This window comes from Pinus tabuliformis, chromosome Q (genome assembly GCF_031772625.1).
Source record: "Pinus tabuliformis cultivar Carrire ecotype Pingquan chromosome Q, CPIR1, whole genome shotgun sequence".
Lineage (NCBI taxonomy): Eukaryota > Viridiplantae > Streptophyta > Pinopsida > Pinales > Pinaceae > Pinus > Pinus tabuliformis.
The window spans coordinates 533,641,009-533,655,677 of NC_142296.1; positions in this window are offsets into that span (position 1 = coordinate 533,641,009).

Sequence of the window (14,669 nt, forward strand, 5' to 3'; positions counted from 1 at the left end):
AGAATTTGGCCATGGAAAAGATGTAGCCTCCCTCTACATCCTCGATTTCCTTAGTCTGCAACCAATGTGTTAGTGAGCATGCAGAGATGAGGGCTGAAATATTTGACCTCCAGGTTCTGTTGCATAGAAAAATGAGGCGGCAAGTGAAACTCTGGATATCATAGAAGCTAAAAGTAAACATATTGCTCGGTTGGAGGATGAGGTCAGGGAACTTTGAAGCATGATATAAGACCTCGAGTTGTAGGTGACTAAGCTGAGTACCCCTCCCAAAGAAAAGAGCCCATGCTTTGACTTAAGTCGCTCGACAGATCCTAATGACTAATTTGCAAGTGTAATGGTTGGTTTCTACTACATCCTCTTTCTGCCACAATTTTTTTGGGTCTATACTAGTAGAATAATTAGAGTACACTCATTTTTTGTAGTTAGTAGTGATAATTGGACATGGCTTGGTTGTCTGCAGTTGTTGAATTTGAAGCCCATTGATGTAACTCAATTGGAACTTCCATGTGTATTTTGCTACATCCGGGCGTAAATTTAATAGAAAAGTACTCACTGTTGTTAAAAATGAAAAATGTGATATATGAACATATATCATATAAACATGGGTTATGGTTTTTTGTGGTGTATGTTATTGTAGTAAAGTTTATTTACACATGAAAAATAGCCATGGTAAAGTGGGAGCGAATTTCCATGATGGTAATGTGGGGTGAATTTTCATAATTAAGAATTTTGTTACATGGCATTTTTTTTTTGCGAATTAATATTGGTATTACCTCAAAATTTCAAAATATAAATACAAGTGCCAAATTTCCATGCTTTAATTGAGTAAGCCATATACATCCTGAATTTTATAAAAGGGAAACCATATATATTGATTGTCTACTATTGGAAATAAAAATGCTTATCAACTGCTGAACTGCATATAAGTACTATTGGAATACATATTAGAAATCAAGAATCCAAGGAATTCACAGGGGCAAGATATTTGGTGATGAAACTTGGAGGAGCCAGTGGTTTTTCATGAAAGATGACTTTCCAAGTGAGCTATCTTGACATCCAAACTCTCTAAGAATGAGCGCTAATATCGCTGGGTGCACTTGATGCCATTCAGGGTAGAGAATATGTCATACTATTCCTCTTGTTTCTCCTTCAGAACTTTGTGCAGGAGGGTTTTCAACTGCCAATGAATGTTGATAGAGTTGAGGTATTGTTTTCTTATTCCCCTGGTGTGACTGGGGTTAGGAACCCATGGGGCTACCTCTTTAAGGATGTCAGAATTTGAGAAAGCTCGATGGTATTTAGCAAATCAAGACTTTAGATGACAGATCTCAACACAAATGTCAGGGGGGGTAGCAAAATTGTAAATGGTTGCAACCTCCTCTGCTTGGGCTTGGGCACGAGTTCTACCTTGTGGACCATGACCACTCCCCCTGGAAACTATACATGCACTGCTGAGGCATGATGTTCATGAGAATACAAATACAATTACAGGGGATTAGAAACCAGTCGCCAAAGGAGCAACAAAGATACAAGATGCTCAACAAAAAATTGGAATGAGGATTAGAAGGAGGCCCGAAGGGAAAAAGCCAACACAGAGAAAAAATGTTGAGAAACAAGGAGGAAAAAGGAGACCCTCGAGTAGGATTAATCTTCAAATACTGGCCCTCACTCCACAAGTCATGCAACCAAAAACTAGAGAGAGATGCACACCAACTAGATCTGCAACCAACAAATTCGAAATCAAAAATGATAGAATTAAAGCCAAGAGTCCTAGACTGTCCAAGCCTTTGAAAGATGTCGAATTGAAGAAGGAGAGGTGGCTAATAACAAGTGAAAATACAGGTCCATAGGAAGTGCCAACATCTAGTTCAACACACCGTCAACATAAACAATAAGTTTTGTTACATGCTGTCCCGCTCATTCCTTAATACCGAGTTGTCCAGATGCCATACACCATTACAACACAGATGTAGAACCAATCCTCCTCAACTCTGTAGTCGAGAACATATAGGAAAAAAGCTAGAAGGAACAAAAGGAAGGTTCCCAAGAAAGCAAATAAATTTCCATGCACAAGGTCCTCGACACCATAAGACCGAAGAAATCCCACCTATGGCGGGGTAGGGCCTGAATCACACCATAAGAACTGCAACACAGAAGCTCTGTAATCAAAGTTGTAGCTGAAATGTGAGTTTTTCATATTCATAAATCCAAGAGGGAGTGTTAACATCCATATGCATGTGGGGGGCTAGCCACGCCATCCCCCTCTTAAATGTTTTGTGAGGTGGTGGGTTGGTGGGCTCAGCCCCCAACCACTTGATTGTGCTCATTTCCCTCCCTGATCTGGGAGGTATTGCTTAAGGTATTATAACAAAGTCTATTTATATATAAAAAATATCCACGGTAAAATGAAAGTGGATCTTTATGAAGAAAGTGCTAAAGACGAAATTCACTACATATATTATATACAAATTCACAAAAAAAATATATGCACAACCTTAATCTACCCTGAATATCAAGAAAACTCTCGAATATTAATTATGAATTTGCAAGAAGAGCATGTTTGTGTTTGTTGTTATAGTTGTGGCTATATTTGGACTCTTGCGTATAACACTTTCTTTGTCTTATGTTGCTGTCAGTTATTTGGTATCAAGACCAAATTTCATCTTTTACTTTGTTTTATTCATCATAATATAGGGATGAAAGATGGTTTTACTTATCAGATACCTTTGAGGAAGAAATGAAAGATTTCAAGTTGATTTTTTTATTTTTATTTTTGTTTTTTATCTTGACCATAGTATCCTATTCTCCATTGAAGCACAAAAACAAACCAAATAACTTATTTCCTGCAAATTTTCCTAGTTTCTATTTGTGCAAGATTTTGATTTCATAAAATGAATGATATGTGAAATTGGTTTTAATGCCCACAAATATTTCTACCTGCTCAAAATCATGTAGAGGAGGATATCCATTTGTATCAAAATTGATTGTCTATTCACAGTGAACGATTTTTTTTAGAAGTTGTGGCTAGAAAAGGCTGTATAGATATTTTTTGTGAATTTGGATACAATATCTATATAGTGAATTTGGTCCTATGGATCTCAGAGAGTTTTTTTTTAATAAATTCTTTATTGTATGTTGATATTCCAAATACATCTCATATTTTTCAAATTTTATTGAAAAAAGTTAGATAAAGCAGATTAGATTTTATTGTGAATTTCCATGGGATATCATTCAGGGTGAATTTTATATTTTGGAGTTGACTTTATAGAATTCTGCTAGATAAGGTGGACTGGAGTTTATTAAACTCTATCACAGTAGTTTGAGTTTGTTCATATTGTATCAGAGTGGTTAAGAAGCAAGGGTCCTTTGGTAGGAGCTACACTTTCCATCTATTTTCAATTGGCACATTAGCTTACAAGATCCATGGAAGTAGTTGTGGAATAGAAGAACTGCATGTCCATTATGGAAAAGGTTTTGTGCCTCTAAATATGTTTAAAATGTCTAATTTTATGTATATAAGAAAAATATGTAATAATTTCATGTAATTTATTTTTCACTAGGAAGTTGTTTATATTCTTTGTGGTTTTTAGCTGGAATTTATTAGTTGATTTTTCTTTCTAATTTATTTTTTTTAATGGTTAAGAACATGTGTTTCCTCCTATGAAGTCACACGTTCAAATCTAGATGGGTAGAGTATGTACACTTTAATAGACTTTTGCAATCAAATTGCTATGAAGAGGAGGGTCGTTTTTCTATAAACATGGGGATTTCAAACACCAATTTAGTGTCTAACTTGGCTATGACCTTAAAATTATATTATTATCATTATTATGTTTATGTTGGATTAGACATCAAGCATCGAGTCTTACTAAAGTAGGTTGAAAATGTGATATTAAAGGTAGTCTTTATATTGTTTCTAAAAGACATTATTATATATATAAACCTTCAATGATAATTAAAAATAGATTGAAATATAACTATTCATTGATGTAGGTAATGTATCTTTCACTTAGGTGATATACCGTGTATGGGTAGTGAATATAGGAGTAAGTCTTCATCGTGAATTTCTAGATAAATGCAATGTCACCCCAAGTACTTGCCACTTTAATTTGAAACTCTAGTACATGCAATAGTCCCTTTAAGCAAGTGAAGACTCGAAACATGCCCTGATTTCTTAGCTTAACGATAATGTTTACCACGTGTTAGATGTTTTTGCCTAATAACTACTCGTTACCAATGGATTTGTCTCTCTTTACTAGATTTCTAGTTTAGTTTTTTGGACTTGGAGAGTTTATTCTTTAATCCTACACCAATGTATTTAGACTAATGTGTGTTTTTTAGTTTAAATTATTTCTTTCTTTTAGGTTTATCATTTATATAAAGCTCTATAATGGACTTGATGGTGTTTTTGATTCTCTCAATTTAAAAATATAAGCAAGGCACTAAAGAGGTGCAAGAATGCAATTTTGTTTCTTTGAAATGAATTATACCTATGTAAGGGAGTAAGAAGTTTTTTTTTCACAAGTTGAAACAACCATTGCAACAATTACTTGCAAATGAAACTAACGAATTAGATTCTTCAAGAAATTTCTCAAATTCACAAATGCAAAGGAAAAGAGGAATTAAGGAAAAAAAATCTATTTGTAAAGAAAGGTAAAGGGTCAAAAAATGCAAAATTGAGGACTATAGGAAGTACATCCTCCATAAGTGAAGGTGTTATGAAACCAACTCACAAAAGGATAGAAAAGATAGTTGAACGCCTTAGAATTCAACCTGTTCGAGGGGGAAACCTCCTTTACATTACACAAATGAACAATTCTTGAATGATACAAATGACAAGACCTCCTTTATATATATAGGAGTCTAAGGGGTCATAATATAATCAGAGCCGACATAACAATAATAATATAAGGGCACAATAATAACAATATTGGACTTCTATGGGGCACAATAATAACAATATGGGGACTACATGGGCACAACAATATAATAAGGGGGTTGTACTAATAACAATAAGGGGTTACACTAGTAGTATAGGGGCCTAACATGCCCCTCTCCTTCAAAAAGTGTTGTCCTCAACGCTTGAGTAGTTCTTGATGCTTCTGTATAAAATTCTTGTCCTCCCATGTGGAATATTCAGTGGGTAAGTTCTTCCACTTGATGAAATACTTTGAAATTGATCGATTTCTTAGCTTTCGGGTTCTTGTTTCTGTGACTGCTCCAGGTTCCAATATGATTTTTCCTTCCTTTTCAAGTTCTGGCAATATTGTTTGAATTGGGATCTTCTGCAACTTTTGAATGAGTGGCCATACTTCTTCATCCTTCTTCCATTCATCCCTTGCTTCGTTTATCCATTCTAGTTGGATAATAGAAATAGCACAAAACAATGCTTCCACATCCTCATCCTTTCTTGAGAGTGCATCTGCAACAAAAAATTTCTTCCCTTTTCTGTAGATGATGTCAAAGTCATAACCCAACATATTTGTGACCCATTTTTTATGTTCTTCTAATTACAATATTTGTTCTAAAATGTATTTAAGACTATCATGATCCATTTTTACCTTGAAGTGTCTTCCCATTGGGTAAGGTCGCCATTTCTTAAGTGCATGTAGTATTGCCAACATTTCCTTCTCATAAATAGCTTGCTTGAGATGTAACCGTAAAAATACCCAATCACCTACATAAAAACATTTTTCACTGCGATGTTGATCGACCTATTTTTTCATTCGATTCTGCACCAAAGTGGCATTATCCTTTAAAAGTTGGAGAACTTGTTGTTGATGCTCGATGTCATATTTCATTGCTTGAACCTTTTTCTTCTTGATATGTCCTTCTATCTTGAGAGTTTGAGTGGTAATTCTTTTCAATGCTTTACAAGATATGGTCGGATTCATATATTCTTTCTCTGGGGTTGGGTCCTGGCTTATATCGTCTTCTTTTGATGTTTCTTGATCCTTTTATTCCTCCTCTTCATACTCTATGTAAAATAATTTCTTCTCAGCACACTTATGACCTTTAGTGCATTTTCTATCACAATTGTAACAAAGCCCTTTTTCTCTTTTTTCTTCCAATTGTTGTGGTGTAAGCCTTGTAGGTTGTGGAAGGCTAGGAGAAGAAACACTTCCATAATTATAGTCATGAGTGGTGGGATTACTTGTTTTCATAATTTCACTTTCAATTTTTCTTGCCAACTCGAATGCCTCCTCCAATGAATCAGGTTCCCAAAAATGAACCTCATGTTGAACGTTATCCTTTAAAGTCCCTGTGAAGACATCAATCCTTTGCTTCTTTGGAATATAACTTACCCTTCTATTCAATTTTTGAAAGTCTTCAATGTGCTCTTCCATTGAACCCTTTTGTTTGAGATTTATCAATTGGCTAAAGAAGGAGTTTCTTTTTGTATCCTCATAATGTGCTATCATTTCCTTCGTGAAAATTGACCATGTGACAAGTGGTTTACAAGAACAAAGCCCTTTACACCATAAAAATTGATTCGGTTCTAAATAATTAGATGCAATACATACCTTTTGTAATAATGGTACACCATGTAGATCAAAATATTTCTCCAATTTACCGGATCCTTGCCATCAAACTTTCTCATCTCGCTTTTTCTTGATTTTAAGAGCTCGATCTTGAAACGGCTGTAACTCTGTAATTTGGATCTTCCAGTTCTAAAATCACGATCTGTAGTAGCCATTTGTGTCCTCTTTCCAATGCCACCAGTCTGATCCAAATTGGATTCTCCAAGGAAAAGTTATGGCAAATCTCCCAAGATGACCTGATTATAGACCTTTCCAGAAGAGAGAACTAGTATGAAGTGCCACGTGTCACTGTTTTAACCTTAGTATCTGAAAAATATACATAGGAAACTACAGTTCGTCCTCTTTCTGAAACTGCTTACGAAATTTCAATCTGATGCTCGAAACAAAAGTTGTGACGATTTTCCCATGTCACCTGTTTGGAATGTAATTCAGGAGTCTGCAAAAAGGCCAAATTCCTCAGATCATATCTCCGCAAATATAGTGCAAAAAGTTCTGAAATTTGGACCCTAGGTTTAACGCGATTTCATCTCAAATGGTTTTTTTGTTTCACTTTTGAAATGTTGCAGAAAAAAAGTTATAGCGAAAATGCCACGATGACCTATTTGGAGTAGCGAAACCCTAGAATCCAAAGCTCTGATACCAAATGTTATGAAACCAACTCACAAAAAGATAGAAAAGATAGTTGAATGCCTTAGAATTCAACCTCTTTGAGGGGGCGGCCTTCTTTCTATATATAGGAGTCTAAGGGGTCATAATATAATTAGAGCCGACATAACAATAATAATATAAGGGCACAATAATAACAATAGTGGGCTTCTATGGGGCACAATAATAACAATATGGGGATTACATGGGCACAACAATATAATAAGGGGGTTGTACTAATAACAATAAGGGGTTACACTAGTAGTATAGGGGCCTAACAGAAGGTAAGGAGCAAGTACACATACTTATTGTGAATATAAGGAGTGTTTACACCCTTTGGCTACGAGGGAAAAGTTCACATAGGTCTTATAGAAGGCAACAAACAAAGTTGATTTTAAATCATTGATAGATATTTTGGGTTTGATCCCCGATGGAGTCGAAAATTGTATTTAAGGGAAATTAATTTACAAATAAACAAATCCCTAGCAGGATATACACTACTTCTTTTTTCCTAGAGCCAATAATACAATTTCATATGCTGATGAGACATTTTGAACCACCACATTACAATAAGAAAGTACTGGAAGCTCTCATATGGGCTTTGGTCACACGAGTGTTGATGCCTGCCACTCAACAATATATACCAAAATTAAGACCAACATAATGATGTTATTTATTGTGATTCTCTTTTCCCTTAGCTTGTGACCTTCCCTTAGCATGTGAACTAATCAATAACAAGTCATGCACATGTTCAATGTTTAATTATAAGCTTTTCCCAACCTAACGTGAGATTTTTAAGATTATTTCTCAATCACGAGCCTTTTGCTCAATTATTTATATAATTTTATTCTCATAACATCTCTTATAGCAACCTTGCAAAACCTATGTTGGCAAATACAAGTATAATAGTTTCTTAAGAGTAATGTTTTTTGATTCTTTGTCATTGGGAAGGGAGATCCACCTTTTCCTTGTTTCTAAAAGAAATGTTTTAAATAGGGTGTGTTTGGGTTATCCATATACCTCTAGTGGTAACCTTTCCTCTATCACCTTTGGTGCAATTGTTAGTTCAAACATAACCAACTGATCAATAAGTAACAATAGAAAGAGCATAGGGAAATTACCCTTTAGTTTGAAGGGAAGCATTCCTTGTAACATTTCATTACCTAGATTGACCTGTGTGAGCGTTTAACCTTCCTTCATTGAAGTTGGTGTTGCCTCATAATGTTAGACTTAACAATGCGCAACAGAAATTAAATTAAACAAAACATACACAGCACATTAAAAAACACAAAACCATAACACACAGATTTAACGTGGTTCACCCAACCAATCTGGGCTACGTCCACCAGAACAGAGGCATCGGCAATCTTATTATTCAAAGGAGATTACAACAAATCTAATTCTTCACACATACTCTCAGCTCTCCCTATTTTCTCTACATTCTCTACACACACTCTTACAATCCTCTACGGGATTACATTTCTATATAGCTGGAGCATAAAACTGAATCATAAATTCCCTCACAACAAATATAGGATGCATTAACTCCTCCTCAAAAAATACTGGAGCTAATATAGCAACTAATCCTATTGTTGTCACATACATGAGATTTTTCCCAAATTTAATAAAACAGAAAATCTCAACAATCTCCACCTTGACAACAATTAGCCTGATGCCCTGTTCATTTATTATTTTTATCTTTTCTGCAAGCCAAGAGAAGCCAGACACCAACGTAGCTTCTCTAACAAAACTGGTTTCATGAACATGTCTGCATAGTTTTCCTTCGTATGCACCTTTTCAAGAGAAACACCCCTTTTAGTGATAACCTGTCTTACAAAATGGTACTTGATAGGTATATGCTTTTATTTACTATGATAGGCCGGATTCTTAGCCAAATGAATTGCACTTTGACTATCACAAAATAACTTGATGTTGTCTTGTAACCTACCAAACTCACCAGTCAAACCTTTCAACCAAACCGCTTCTTTGCAAGCATGTGAAGTAGCGATGTATTCTGTTTCAGTAGTGGATAAAGCAACAATATTCTGTAGCTTTGACATCCAGCTAATAGTTCCACTTGCAAGAGTAAAGACATATCCTAAAGTTGACCTTCTCTTATCCAAATCACCTGCAAAATCGGAATCAACATAACCACAAACAAATTCACTACGTCTGTTATAAGTGATACAATAATCACTTGTGCCTCTCAAATACCGAAGCACCCATTTCACTGCTGACCAGTGTTCTTTTCTTGGATTTTCCATATACCTGCTGACAACCCCAACTGCATGTGAAATATCTGGTCGAGTACAAACCATCGCATACATTAAACAACCTACTACATTGGCATATGGAATTCGAGACCTATATTCCTTTTCTTCATTTGTATTAGGACATAAACTTGAAGAAAGCTTAAAATGGGAAGCTAAAGGGACTGAAACAGGCTTCACATTGTTCACACCAAACCTCAAGAGTATTTTCTCAATATACTTCTGTTGTGATAGCCACAGCTTACCATTGCTCCTGTCTCTAAAAATCTCCATGCCCAAAATTTGTCTTACTGCTCCTAGATCTTTCATATCAAATGTCCTAGCCATCTGAGCCTTTAACCTGTTGATCTCTGTTCTGCTTTTGCTTGCTAAAAGCATATCATCAACATACAACACTAAGATAATGGACATGCCATTACTTGATTTTTTAAAGTAAACACAATGATCATATTCACTTCTTATATAATTTTGACTCAACATGAAAGAATCAAACTTCTTGTACCATTGTCGAGGCGACTGCTTCAGACCATACAATGATTTCTTGAGCCTGCAGACAAATTTCTTGTTGCGATCTTGAGCAAACCCTTCCGGTTGTTCAATGTAAATTTCCTCATCTAAATCTCCATGCAAAAATGCAGTTTTAACATCTAGTTGCTATAATTCTAAATCAAGCAAAGCAACTAATGCTAATACAATTCGAATTGAAACAATTTTTACAACTGGTGAAAATATCTCATGAAAATCAATGCTTGCTTTCTGAGAAAAACCTTTTGCGACCAACCTTGCTTTGTACCTGTCCTTTGAACCATCGACACCCCTTTTCAATTTGTACACCCATTTACATCCCACAGTTTTTTTGTCTTTAGGAAGTTCTACCAGATCCCATGTGTCATTCTTGTGTAATGCCATAATCTCGTCCTTCATAGCTTCTTTCCACTTTTCACTTTTAGAACCTTCTGCAACTTCCTGATAGCACAAAGGTTCATCATCGTTAGCGGTTAAAGCAACTGAGGTAACATAATCATCATACCTTCTAGGAGGATGTTTAATTCGCGTGGACCTCCTTAAAGATGCTTCTGGTACTTCCACAATTGGCTGATTATTATCTGTAGGAACTTCTTCATGATCAGCATCTGAATCATGTTCATGATCTACATCTGAAACTTGTTCATGACCTGCATCTGAAACTTGTTCATGACTTACATCTGAACCATGTTCGTCTTGATCATCATCAATATTTGGACTGGTATCAAACTGAATGTGTTGAATTTTAGATACATTATCCTGTTTCACTTTACCATCTACATCTGAATTTTCAAGTGAGGATTCATTAAATTTAACATCTCTGTTAATGATGATCTTGTGAGTAGTAGGATACCACAATCTGTATCCCTTAGTCCCATCACCATATCCAACAAAGATATATCGTTTTGATTTAGGATCTAATTTAGAACGTTGATGTTTTGGAACTAGAGCATATGCATCACAACCAAAAACTTTTAGTTTAGAATAATCACAAGGATGGCCTTTCCATACCTCTTGAGGAATTTTGCATCCTATTGCAGTTGATGGTGATCGATTTACCAAATAGCAAGCTGTAGCAACCGCTTCTATCCACAATTCCTTCTGCAAATTGGCATTACTTAGCATACTTCTTGCTCTCTCTAACAGAGTCCTGTTCATGCGTTCAGCAACTCCATTTTGCTGAGGAGTATACACAGTGGTTTTATGTCTTTTGATCCCAGCTTCCTTGCAATAATTATCAAATTCCTTTGAAGTAAACTCACCACCATTTTCAGTTCTTAAACATTTAATAATTCTTCCAGTGATGTTTTCAACTAATGCTCTAAACTGTTTGAAAACTGTAAACACATTAGACTTCTTCTTTAACATGTAGACCCACACTTTTCTAGAGAAATCATCAATAAAAGATACAAAATATGATGAACCTCCATATGAGGTTGTAGGAGACGGACCCCAAACATCAGAATGGATATAATCAAGGATTCCCTTACTAGTATGTTTTCCAGTTTGAAACTTCTGCTTGCTTTGTTTCCCAAACAGACAATGTTTGCAGAAATCTAACTTAACAGACTTTAGACTAGGAAGTAACTTGCGATCAGATAAAATCTTTAAACCTCTTTCGCTCATATGGCCCAACCTTTGATGCCATAAACAAATAGAATTAATGTCATTTTCAGACACTATAGAAACATAATCTGACTCTGTTCTTCCTTCTAACTGAAAAAGATTTCCAACCTTCTTTGCTTTCATTACTAGTAAAATTCCTTTATAAATTTTCATTACTCCACCTTGAATAAAGGTTTTATATCCATTTGTGTCCAGTACTCCTAATGAAATGAGGTTTTTCCTTAGTTCAGGTACATGTCTTACATCAGTTAAAATTTTATTTGTTCCATCAAACATTTTAAGCTGAACAGTTCCAATTCCCACAATGTTGCATGTGACATCATTTCCCATGTAAACTACTCCATCATTGATTGGTTTATAAGTTTTAAACCATTCCCTACGAATACACATGTGATTTGATGCACCAGAATCTAACAGCCAATGTTGATCATGACTAGACAAATCAACTGATAACACTTCATCACTCATACCTGTCTTGGATTCCGAACCTATATTTGTTGTGTTTGCTTCTTGCTTCGCCGGTGAAGAGTCTTCTTTGGATGCTTTCTGTCTCTTCCAACAGTCCTTCTTCAAATGTCCCGATTTGCCACAAAACCAGCACTTTACCTTACTCTTCTTCCCTTTCGATTTTGAACGCGAGTCGCTGTGCTTACCGGAGCGTCTTTCTCTAGAACGACCTCTAGCCATCATTGCTTCTGATGTAGAGGTTTCTGAATTTGACCTCTTCCTTGTCTCTTCGGACAACAAAGCTCCAAAAACATCATCAAATTCAAGGGTTTCTGATATACTTAGACTTATAGAAGTAAAAAAATGATCCCATGACTCGGGCAACGAGCACAATAAAGTTATAGCTTTATCTTCTGATTCAAATTTTACTTCTATACTTTATAATTGTACCATGAGAGTATTAAAGACATTCAAATGATCAGTAATAGCTATACCTTCCTTCATGCGTAGACTGTACAATTGTCACTTCAGAAGAATCCTATTGGTCAAGGATTTTGTCATGTACAGCTTCTCAAGCTTTTTCCACAAACCAGCAGCAGTTTTCTCTGACACGATGTTAAACAAAACATCATTCGCCAAACACAGTCGAATACCGCTCAGAGCTCTTCCATCCAATTCATTCCATTCATCATCTGTCATGGGGTAAGGCTGTTTGGATCTTCCCAACAGCGCCTTCGCCACGCCTTGTTGCACAAGCAGATCATGCATCTTTACTTTCCAGATTTCGAAGTTATTTTTGCCATTGAACTTCTCGATCTCAAAACGAGCACTTTGAGTTTTTTCCATGTTGTATCAACCAAACAATCTCCAATTCCAAATTAAAAAATGCCTTTGTCGTACCGTGTAATCACAATTAAAAAAAAAAACAAAAAATTGTAGGTTTACCAGAGGGAAAAACTGCCTGGCGCTTCTTGACAATGGAAATCCTGCGCCTAAAACACAATCCACTACTTGGCGCTCCTTTGACAGCAGATGCTCTGCGCCAGAGCAAAATCCGTGTAAGGGACAAAAAATTAGTGCGCTTAATCCCGTTGATTCCATGCCAATAGAGATATTGGAGCTCTGGCGTGAGTATTAGACTCAGATCCGCGCCAATTGGCGCGTCTGTTCCAAAATAAAACGCGCCAACCAGTTCACTGCTAGAAATTGGTGCGACTGTCTCTGCCGAAACCGCGCCAACCGCCGGAACTCCACCTTCAGCAACTCTATCACACGCACTAGCTCCACAACCAGAGTCCTGTAGGTTATGGGCCCTCCACGCTTCCGCTGCGCCGCTATGATACCACTTGTTAGACTTAACAATGCGCAGCGGAAATTAAATTAAACAAAACATACACAACACATTAAAAAACACAAAACCATAACACACAGATTTAACGTGGTTCACCCAACCAATCTGGGCTACGTCCACCAGAACAGAGGCATCGACAATCTTATTATTCAAAGGAGATTACAACAAATCTAATTCTTCACACATACTCTCAGCTCTCCCTATTTTCTCTACATTCTCTACACACACTTTTACAATCCTCTACAGGATTACATTTCTATATAGCTAGAGCATAAAAATGAATCATAAATTCCCTCACAACAAATATAGGATGCATTAACTCCTCCTCAAAAAATACTGGATCTAATATAGCAACTAATCCTATTGCTGTCACATACATGAGATTTTTCCCAAATTTAATAAAACAGAAAATCTCAACACATAATTGACATGTGAAAATGAAAGTACAAGAGCATGAACCATATGGTAGGGGAACAATACAAGATTCCATCATCACGGGTGTTATCACCAAAAAATTGATCATTTAGACTAATTTACTAGATGGATTGAAGTACACCATGTAAGGCCAATTTTACCATAGTAAAATTGCTTTCACTGTGAGAAATTACTTAATAAACCACATTTGTTAGGTAATTTATAATTAAACCCATGAAGAATAATTAAATAAATCACTATTTATTTAATTTTCTTCTAGGAATAATTAATTAAACCATTGATTAATTAATATTCCTTGTCGTATTTGACCGAGTTATGAAAAATAAATAGATAAATTATTAATTATCTTATTTTTCTTTAGGAATAATTAATTAATCACTAATTAGTTATTATTCCTTGTTAAATTTGACTAAACCCCTTAGGAATAATTAAATAAATCACTATTTTTTATTATTCCTTAACCATATTTCGTGAGATGATAAATAAATCATTTACTTATTTATTATTTCTAAATAAAAGTTTAAATACTTTTTCCCTCCTAACCAAATATAATAAAATATTCCAAGTGGTTATTTCTAGAACGAGGTTAATAATATTTTATTATTGCTAATTATTCGAGGATAACTCAATATTTTGTTATAAATAGAAGGGTTTTCCATTCATTATTCAATTTTGATTATTTTCATTGTTGTACTCACTATTGTAACTCTGATTATTATCACCATCGCACACCATTTTTCTTTCCATTTGAGTTTCCATTAAGCTTGAACATTTTATTTGCTGGGTTTACATATTATAGAGGAGAGAGACTCTATCAAAAAGCTGAAG